The 11340-nt window shown below is 36.9% G+C and overlaps 1 pseudogene; it reads left to right on the forward strand.

Annotated features, from left to right (window-relative positions):
* The first annotated feature begins 2445 nt into the window (after positions 1–2445).
* LOC125477240 lies at positions 2446–2556 on the forward strand (annotated as a pseudogene).
* The last annotated feature ends 8784 nt before the right edge of the window (positions 2557–11340 follow it).

Raw genomic sequence — 11340 nt, forward strand, 5'->3', positions numbered from 1 at the left:
TACCAAAACGGGAAACTGAGAGTTAACTTTCCTAAAATAGGAAACCTTGTTTGAGTAGGATTCCTCGTTTTGGTAAGAATTCATCGTTGGAGTAGGAATTCGTCGTTTCTTCACGTCTTCAACTCATTCATTCCTCTTTTGCTCCAAAAAGCTCCAATTTGCATCTTCTTGCACACTTTGGCCTTCTAATATGAAAATACACAAAAATGGCCTTAAACACTAAAACAACTAAGTAAACACAACGTAAATGCACGAGAACAAGCTAATTAAGTCGCATGAATATGCTCCTATCACAGTCACCCACTTGCTATCAGAAATGGGATATATGATCCCCACATCTAACAATTTCAACACTTCATTCCTAACCACTTCCTTCATGTATGGATTGAGTCTTCTTTGTGGCTCACGAGTTGACTTTGCCCCTTCCTCCAAAAGAATCCTATGCATGCACATGGTAGGGCTTATTCCCTTGATATCTGCAATAGACCAACCAAAAACTGTTTTGAAGTCTTTTAACACCCTAATTAGTTTATCTTCTTCATTTGGGGTGAGATCAGAAGCTATGATAATTGGAAGAGTTTCAAATTCAGCTAGATATGCATATTTAAGATGTGGTGGAAGTGGTTTAAGTTCAAGTTTTGGTGCCTTAACAGTGGAAGGAATTAGATGTGACATTGATGATTCTAAAGGCTCTAAAAAAGGTGACACATTCAAAGGATACAATGCTAATGCATCCAGGGCAGCTACTTCTTCCATGAGTGCATTTTCTTCATCAAACTCATCTTGAGATTGACTCAAAACAGTTTGTAATGGTTCATTCGATTGTGCCTGCAAGAACTTAGAGAATACAAGTGAATCAAGCACATCAATGACATAACAATCAAGGGATGAAGAAGGATGAGAAAGAGATTCAAACACTTTGAATTGAACTGTCTCTCCTAACACTGTCATAGTGAGGAGTCCATTTTGCACATCAATGATGGTCTTGGCCGTGGCCATGAAAGGTCTCCCAAGCAATATAGGCAACTCTCTGTCATGTATAGGGGCTTCTTCCATGTCCAACACTACAAAATCTGCAGGCAAGATTAGTTTATCAACTTGAACCAGAATATCTTCTACTATACCTCTTGGATATTTCACGGATCTGTCTGCAAGTTGTAATGAAATAGTGGTGGCTTTCAAATCTCCCAAACCTAGTTGAAGGTACACTAAATAAGGCATTAAGTTGATGCTAGCACCCAAATCAACCATTGCCTTCTCTACTTTCTTGTCCCCTATGGTGATGTTGATAGAGAAACTTCCTGGATCCTTGAGCTTTGGTGGAAGTTTTCTTTGCAAAACTGCACTCACATTCTCAGACACCACTACCTTCTCATGTGGGCTATACTTCCTTTTGTAGCTGTTTAACTCCTTGAAGAACTTCCCATATGCTGGCATGTTCCTAATGACATCAAGCAAAGGTAAGTTAACATTCACTTTGCTTAGCATATCAAAAATTTCTTTGAATGACTTATCCTGCTTGCTCTTGGCAAGTCTTCCAGGGAATGGTATTGGTGGAGTGTATGGTTTCTCAGCCTTGTGAAGATTTGGTGCTTCAAGTGAGGAAGTAGCATGGCTTGGTTCCTCATTTGGTTTCTCATTGTCTCCTTGAGTAACACCTGCATTCACATGATCATATTCATTAGTAACTTCATTGCCAACCCTATTATCAATAACCTTACCACTTCTAAGTGTAGTGATTGCTTTGGCTTGCTCTTGGTTCCTTTGGAGTATCACTGGTTGGCTTGGAAACTTTCCAACTTCTCTTTGGTTCAAGGCATCTGCAATCTGCCCCAATTGTGTCTCCATTTTGGTTAGAGCTGCTGAATGTTGTTGGAGAGTGCTATTGGTGGAATGTTGGAATTGCAAAGTGTTTTGGGCTAAAAATTTAACCGTGTCCTCAAGGGTAGGGGCAGGTTTTGGTTGGAAATTTTGGAATTGATTGTTGTTCTTCCATGAAAGGTTGGGATGATCTCTCCAACTTGAGTTATATGTATTTGAATACACATCATTCCTTGGCCTTTGGTTGTAAGAATTCATGAGGTTCACTTGTTCTTGAACATACTCGGGGTAAGCTTCCCTAGATGGACATTGGTGAGTAGGATGGCTTGGTATGTTGCAAATGGCACACACTTCATTAGCTTTTGGCACCATGTTGAGCACGGATTCAAGCTTCCTTTCTAGGTTAGCTACCTGCAACAAAAGCTCATGGTTAGAACTTGTTTCATAGACTCCAACTTTCTTACCCCTTAAATCTTTGTGTTGAGCATTAGACCCCAACATCTCATAAATGTTATATGACTCTTGAGCATTCTTTTTCTTCAATGCTCCACCCGCTGCATTATCAATGATTAACAATTTTGGGTTAGTCCATCATAGAAAATTTGCATTTGTAAGTGAAAAGGTAACCCATGATGTGGACATTGCAACAAGAGGCCCTTAAAACGCTCCCAACACTCATTGAAAGGTTCACCATCATCTTGTTTGAAGTTGAAGATTTGTCCCCTTAATGTGGCTGTCTTTTGAGTGGAAAAGAACTTCTCCAAGAACTTCTTAGCCACGGTATCCCATGTGGTGAGGGAACCTGGTGTTAGAGTCATCAACCAACTCTTGGCCTTATCTTTCAAAGTGTAAGGAAACACTCTCATCCTCAAATTTGCTTCACTTACTCCCTGCAAAGGTAAACCACTCACAACATTGTAAAACTCTGTAATATGAGCTAAAGGGTCTTCATTAGGTAAGCCATAAAATGAGGGAAACATATGGAAATGTGAAGATTTGAGATCATAGTTTCTAGCTTCTGTGGGCAGCAAGATGCATGAAGGTGAATTTGGTATGATTGGTTGAGCAAAATCTTCCAAAGCTCTAAGTTCATCTTGGTTGCCTGCCATCTCTTCTTCTCTTTCCCAATTAAATTGCTCAGATCCTTTACTTGTTGAACTAGGTGAATTCCTTTCCTCTTCCTCAAGGATAAAGGATGAACTTGATGGCACAAAGTTGTCCAAAGTGTGGCCCTTTAACCTTTCAATTCTTTGGCCTAACTCAACAAGTTTATTTGACATATACTACCTGAAACAAAGTAACACAAATGTGAATGAAAATCAAGAAGCAAACAACAATGAAAAGAACAAAAATAAACTTAAAAACGTTTGAAAAGACTCAAGGGACTCAAAACAGATTCACAAGACTCAAAACAAGCTTAAAACTCTCAAAACTGCCTAAAAACACAAACTAGGCAGTTTTGACACTAAACTCAACTTTGGACGAAAATTAGGTTTGGACTTGACTCAAAATGCTTCAAAACACAAAATAAGACAGATTCTAAGCCTAAGACTTAACAAAATATGGAGGGATTTGTATTTGGACGAAATGCAATTAAATGGACAGATTATAAAGAAAACAGATTGTCAAGCAAATTGATGTAAACCAATGGATAATAGAATGGCTAAGGGATTGTTTTCCACACATGAAATGTATGCAACTTAAATCAACTTCCAGTTATCAATTTGACAAGTTATGAACCTTGACACTAATCAAAATAGCAAACAAGCAAACATTACAAGGGACTGAAATCAGTCCCCGGCAACGGCGCCATTTTTGTTGATGTATATTTCCTTCCTAATGCTAGAATACATTTAGTATAATGGCACAAGCAAGGGTGTCGAATCCACAGGGACTAATTGGACCTATGTAATTACTTGTTTTGCAAGAACTCTATGAAATGAATTAACTAGTCTAAATAGGCAGATTTGAATCAACTAGTCTAAATAGGCAGATTTGTTGTGCTTTGTTGTTGTAACTTGAAAGTATAAGAAAACGAAGTAAACACAAATAAATGAATCAACAACTAATACAATGAGATAGTATCAATGGAAATGAAACTAGGGATTCGATTTCACCATTGCTCAACTAAGTCCATGTTTGTTAAGTTAGTTTGTACTCATTCATCTACCTATTTCTTGAGTTTGTTTCACTTGGACATGATCAACCATATGATGTGTGGATTTGATCAAATGTCTCTAATCATGAACCTAATTGTGATGTGCAACTTTGGTTTATAATCAAGAGTATGTAATGCACAAGAAACTTTCATAAAACTAAAGGGATTAACTCGGCAGGATGTGTGCTAAACAATCCCTTCATTCATCCACATATCTACCAAGATTATGCATGATGTGTGTTCTAATCTTGGCTACACAACTTTGTGATTAATTCAAATGATGATCAAACATTAAAATCAACACAATAAGTCACCATTAAATCAGAGAATGAAACAAGAAATAGATGGACAAACTGAGCATTCTAACTTAATTACATAGCAAACTTTGCAAGGTTACATCGAATCCCTAGAGGAAGCTTAGTTACAATTCATGTCTACAAAAGATTTGACATAGAAATATAAAACATGAATGAACATAGAATTGATAAGAATGAACCCTTGAAGCAAAACTGATGTTGAAGTCCTTGAAGAGTCCCTTGGTGTTGCTTCTCCAAATGTGGTGCGGATGAACTAGATTGGTGATGTTTGAATGGTTTCTGCCCTTGGGACAGAAATGGACATAGAATGGAGTGAAATGGGAGAGTTTAAGTGTGTGTAATGGCCTGAATGAAGAAGAAAACTTGCGGACCCTTGTTGTGTCAAATGAGACTTGTTTTATGGAAAAGAATCTGTCCCCAACAATCAGATTGGATCTTGGCTTTGTTTAACTCAGATGGCAGAGCATAAGTGATGGAAATGATTGTGTTTCTGAGATGGTGGACTCACGGCCTGGACATAATCTGCAAGGAAATGTTAATGTATTCAAAGAAGCACATGCTCTTGCTGCAATAAGTGAGTGGAACCTGCAAAGGTGACTTGGACCACCAGAAATTGCTTTGTTCAAATCTGGAAAGGGGAAGGGATCCCACGGCATGGACAAAGAATGAGTGATTTTCTGGAATAATGGGTGAATAACAAAAGGGAAAGGTGCAAGCATGGGTTTTATTTAATTGAAGTGCATGTGTATTTCTGCAAAGATGAAGTGCAGAAATGTAATGGAATGCACGGAATGGATGTGGATCATGCATGTAAAGGTGTGAAAATGCATGTGAATGCATGTTTTGATGGTGTGAACATGCATGATTTGATGGGATGATATGGGAACACACGGCTAGGTTGTGATTGTTGGTGTCAAAATGACTGAATGAATTAAGTGATGGAAATGGGTGTTTTTGGCGCAAAAGGTAAATGGACAAGTAGTGGAACACACGGCCAAGGTTGTGACATGCATGTGAATGCATGTTTTGATGTTGGAACCACATAGGTGACTTCAATGATTTTGCCTTGTTTAAAATCACCCAATATGGCCGAATTGCATCTCTTAACACTTCACATCTTTTCTGGAATGTTTTTACTTCATTTGCTTTCCTATTGATCCAAATTCACACTTGGCTGCACACTAACACCAAATAATGTAAAATGCAACTAGTTTAATCCAAAACAATCACAAAGACACCAAATAATGAAGATATAAATGTATACAAAATGTGACTTATCAAATACCCCCAAACCTGGTTTTTGCTAGTCCTCGAGCAAACTTAAAACTAAAACACACAAAACACAAACATATAACTAAACCACTTTCGCTGGCTAAACGATTGCACTGAGCATGTGCAACAAGCCTTTGAACCCCTAGGTGTCCCTAGTTGGAGGAGTTGTGTCTCCTGAGGGTTTACAGTGATGACACCCACAAACATCTACAAACACTGCAAACAATTTGGCTAATATATGCTTTAAATAAACTAATAAGAACCAATGAAGATTTTGTCATTCTTTCAACTCAAAAGTTTGCCACTTCAAAGAATCGTATCAATTGTAACGCATAAAGATATTTCTCCATGTCTTACAACTTCAAGGTCACCATACCCAAATGCTTAAGATAGAATTCGCCTCAACTCTACTCCTCACAGCTTCCACTCAAGTTTTCACTCAGATCTTAAGGTTTAGTCTCTCAACAACATATATGAGTGAAATTATGTAAAGGAAATCAAAATTCTCACATATGAAATCTGAAATGGAAGCACAATTTCTGAGTAGATCTCATGAAATGAATCAAATGCTAAGAATATAGATAACACACACACTTACCATCACCCATGAGTACATCCTCAATGATCAGCTAGGTCTTTCTCAAGGTTGTAATGCAAGGCTTAGGGTATAGGTTATGAAAGATTTGATATGAAATGCTAGAGTTTGGGGCATACCAAGGTGTCTTTGAGGCTCTTCACAGGCATTTGTCTTCTTTTGTTTTTGGCCTCCAGGCCCTATGCTTTATAATTAGGCGATTTGGAATTTGTATCCACTTTGATCCTCTTTTTTTTTCTTTTCTTTTTTTTTTTTTTTAGAAACATTTTCAACATAGCTGTCATGTCCCCCCCATTTTACCTATAAATAAGCATCCATTGCATTCATTCTCATTCACTCTCATTTCATACACATTTTAGTCACAAACTCTTCCATTTTCAGAATGTAGACATCAAACCACAACACCTTTGGCCGTGACTCTCCCTTACAATCCAAACACCATTCTTCCATTCCTCCACCACTCCCCAAACCATTCACACCATCAAAACATGTCCTTAGACCTTGTGCTACAACGAAGAGGAAGAGAAGAGGGCCTAAACGTTCATACAATTCAATTTTGAGTTGTTGGAATGTTTAGGTGTTTCTTTGATTTCAATGTTTAAATTCAATTCTCTTTGTTTTGTATGTTTGAGGAATGGAAGAAAAGAGTGCTTAAACGTTCATACAATTCACGTTTGAGTTGTTGGAATGTTTAGGTGTTTCTTTGATTTCAATGTTATAAAGAACTAAATCCCCCTTTGGCTAGGGGTGGATTCGATGTAGCCTTGCAAAACTATTCCATGTTATTAAGTTAAAGTATTTGATTCACCAATTTGTGTTCTTGTTTCGTTCACTGATTTTATAGTTTAATTTGTTTGTTAATCTTAATGTTTGATCACCATTAGGGCTGCTTATGAATTATTTGATCAAGGTTATAGTACACATCATGCTTAATCTTGGTAGACATGTGAATGAATGAAGAAACTGCTATGCATACATCCTGCCATGTGATTTCTTTGATTCTTTGAAGTTTTCTTGTTCTTAATGGATTCTTACTTGCTAATCTAAGTTGAACATCACAACTAGGTTGCATATTAGGAGTACTTGATCACAACCACACATCAAATGGATGATCATAAATAAGTAAAACGAACCCTAGTTGCAGATTGGAGAGTTGAATACGTTTTGACTTAACAAAACATGGACTTGGTTTAGCAATGGTGAAATCAAATCCCTAGCTTCATCTCCATTGATACTATCTCATTTTATTAGTTGTTGATTCATTTATTTGTGTTTACTTCATTTCCTTATGCTTTTAAGTTACAACAACAAATCTGCCTTTAAATTGCAATCTGTGCATTTAATTTATTTTCGTCAAAAATTCAATCCCCCTTTACTTTAGTGTCCAATTTAGTTAGAAAGTATCTTAGTTTGTGTTTTTAAGCATTTTGATTCATTCTATTACCCAATTTCGTCCAAAGTTACCAAAGTGCTCCAAACTGCCCAGAAAGTGATTTTAAGGCAGTTTTGAGTGTTTTGGGGCTGTTTTGAGTCTTTTGATTTGTTTGAGTGTTTTTATTGTTAGTTTTGCATTCTTTGAGTCTAGTTTAGTGTTTCAAACTTTATTTTACATTTTTGAGTCAGTTTCCAAGTGATTTTGCAATCCCTCCTAATCCCCGGTTAAGAAAGATCCCTACTTATTTATATACTACAATTGTCACAAGAGGGTTTTAATTTGTGTGCTTACTTAGTTCGCATCACACATCTTTTCTGGAATGTTTTTACTTCATTTGCTTTCCTATTGATCCAAATTCACACCTGGCTGCACACTAACACCAAATAATGTAAAATGCAACTAGTTTAATCCAAAACAATCACAAAGACACCAAATAATGAAGATATAAATGTATACAAAATGTGACTTATCAACTACTTGTGAATATAAGTTCGTAACTATTAGGTGAAACTCACTTATATTCTAGCGTCATATTCATGCATGAAAATTAAGCGTGCACTCTCAATAAACATACATAAATAAGTTATCAATCAAACAGTTAAACAAATTGAATCCACGACTTATGAAATGCAATTAGAAGTAATCAAATCAAAACGCAAGCATAAACATATATTTCGAACCCCCCCTAGCCAAGGGGGGGGGTTTAGTTCCTCATGATACAAAACAAAGAGAATCAAAGAAACACCTAAACATTCCAACAACTCAAACTTGAATTGTATGAACGTTTAGGCCCTCTTCTCTTCCATTCCTCATTCGTACAAAACCAAGAGTATTGAAATTAAACATTGAAATCAAAGAAACACCTAAACATTCCAACAACTCAAACTTTAATTGTATGAACGTTTAGGCCCTCTTATCTTCCTCTTCGTTGTGGCACAAGGTCTAATGGATAGTTTGATGGTGTGAATGGTTTGGGGAGTGGTGAAAATGGAAGGAGGAGGCCATGGTAATGGGATGATTTCTGGTGTGGTGTTTGGATTATTAGGGAGAGAGCATGGCACAAGGGAATGGTTGGTGTTTGTGACTGAAATGTGTATGGAAGAATGAATCAATTGAATGAATGCAATGCATGGTTTTATAGGGAGAGAAGGGATGGGAGAACATGTGAATGGCAGCTAGGAATGATTAAAGAAGGGAATGCATGTGTAATGACAACTAGATTGGTTGGTGGAAATCTGAAAATGGATGGGAGAGGGAACATGACAGCTAGGTAAAGTGAATGTGGCTGCATGTTTGAATGATTAAATGATGCATGTGGGTTGGAAATGCATGTGCAATGATTTTGAATTGTATGAACGTTTAGGCCCTCTTATCTTCCTCTTCGTTGTAGCACAAGGTCTAATGGATAGTTTGATGGTGTGAATGGTTTGGGGAGTGGTGAAAATGGAAGGAGGAGGCCATGGTAATGGGATGATTTCTGGTGTGGTGTTTGGATTATTAGGGAGAGAGCATGGCACAAGGGAATGGTTGGTGTTTGTGACTGAAATGTGTGTGGAAGAATGAATCAATTGAATGAATGCAATGCATGGTTTTATAGGGAGAGAAAGGATGGGAGAACATGTGAATGGCAGCTAGGAATGATTAAAGAAGGGAATGCATGTGTAATGACAACTAGATTGGTTGGTGGAAATCTGAAAATGGATGGGAGAGGGAACATGACAGCTAGGTAAAGTGAATGTGGCTGCATGTTTGAATGATTAAATGATGCATGTGGGTTGGAAATGCATGTGCAATGATTCTTTGGTGCTGAAAATGCATGTGTAAGCATGTGTTGGCTGAATTAAAGAATGTGAGGGAATGATGAAAGGGGAAACATGACAGCTAGGTTGAATTATGAAGAGTGAATGCATGTGGCTGATTTATGTGAATGATTATGGGTGATTATGATAAGTGATAAGTGGTGATGATAAGTGTATGATATGTGATTATGATAAGTGATAAGTGGTGATGATAAGTAATGATTTATGATAAGTGATAAGTGGTGATGATAAGTAATGATATGTGATTATGATAAGTGATAAGTGCTAATGATAAGTAATGATATGTGGGAGTGTGGCTGAAATGAAGGAGTGGAATGTTGGAATGTTATGCACGGCTAAGGATATAGGAAAGGTTTAAATGTCCTAAAACTAAAGGGAACAAGGTTCCAACACTTTGGTCTTCAATTAGGTCTTCAATTTCGTCCAACACTTTGGCTCCAAGCATAGGCTATCCATCCTTAGCCCAAAAGTGCTCCAAAAGTCTCCAAAATGCATCTTTTTGCTCCTTTAGCCCTTTGGACCTACAAACACACGAAAATAGCTTAAAGTACTAAAATAACTAAAGAAACATAACGTAAATGCACGAGAACAAGCCATTTAAGTCGCATGAATATGCTCCTATCAAATACCCCCACACTTAGCTTTTGCTAGTCCTCGAGCAAAACAAAACAAAAGAAACCAAAAACAAAACGACACTGAACAAGAAAAACACAACCTAAACCTTCCAACAATCGTCTCAGGGATTTCCAATGTACATGACAAGTTAAAAATCATTATTCCCACAGATTTTAGCCATCTTTACACTTAAGTACATTTTTAATCATAGTCACCACATACTAGTTCACAATTAAGCATTTAAAACCATGATTTGAATGTAGTAACATGCCTTAGAGAATTTCCTCAATTCCTTACTAGAATGCACTCTATTTTCACACAGATTTTCTGACTACACACCCTACACTAGTTATATGTGAGAGATTGATGTAAACATGAAAGACTAGTACCTCACATATGTTATAACAAAGAAAGCATTTTCTGGATTTACGATAATGACATGAATATGATCTCATGAATGGAATGCTACTGCTTAGAATGAGAACCAGTGATTCCATAAGCTCATATCAATTCCAAACTCCACATTTTGAAGCACATAACACTCAAGATAGAAGTCAAAGCGTTGTAACGGGGCTAGGGTATTGGCTAACAATGAAAGGTGAAGGATCAACAAACATTCTTAAAGCAATAGTGAGCAAAGTATTGAATTAGGCACTTAGAATTCCCTTAAGAACGCAGAAGTCAACTTTGAACACCCAAGGGAAAGTCAAACAAAACTTAGGGCCATATTCAACTTTTTGGACCCTTTCTTCAACCATCAACGCTCGTGAGTTCATTCTTACTTATTTTCACTCTTTTTTTTTTTTTTTTTTTCTTTTCTTTTTTGAATCTCAAAACATACATATAAACGTAAGAACAAACTTTTACTCCCCCACACTCATTTTCTTGCATAATGTAACTCAAAAGGAATTCATTTAAGTCATGCTCACTATACTTTAAGAACAAGGGTATAGGAAAGTCCTACTCTAGGCTAGGTGAGGAAAATGTGGGTAAACAAAGAATAAAGGCTAAACAAGGCTCAACGGGGTTAAAACTTACAACATATACGAAATATGGGAAGTAAGGCTATTTGGCTATGGTGGTGGTTACACAACTTCATCTTGATATATGTTATGCAATTCAATGTCATGCTTTGAATGAAACGGATATAAGTTCTAGCATTTAGTTCTATCATGATATAATTGCATTCTAAGTAGCAACCAAGCAAGGAATAATGAGATCATGCAACAACTTTAGAAAACAAAGAATCACAGATTATAACTCTCCAAAGAAGGTAATGGCTCGAGTCTCACAGGGTTGTAGCGTTT

The sequence above is a fragment of a genome, unplaced genomic scaffold (genome assembly GCF_019419815.1).
Source record: "Pyrus x bretschneideri cultivar Hongxiangsu unplaced genomic scaffold, Pyrus_bretschneideri_v1 Contig203, whole genome shotgun sequence".
Taxonomy (NCBI): Eukaryota; Viridiplantae; Streptophyta; class Magnoliopsida; order Rosales; family Rosaceae; genus Pyrus; species Pyrus x bretschneideri.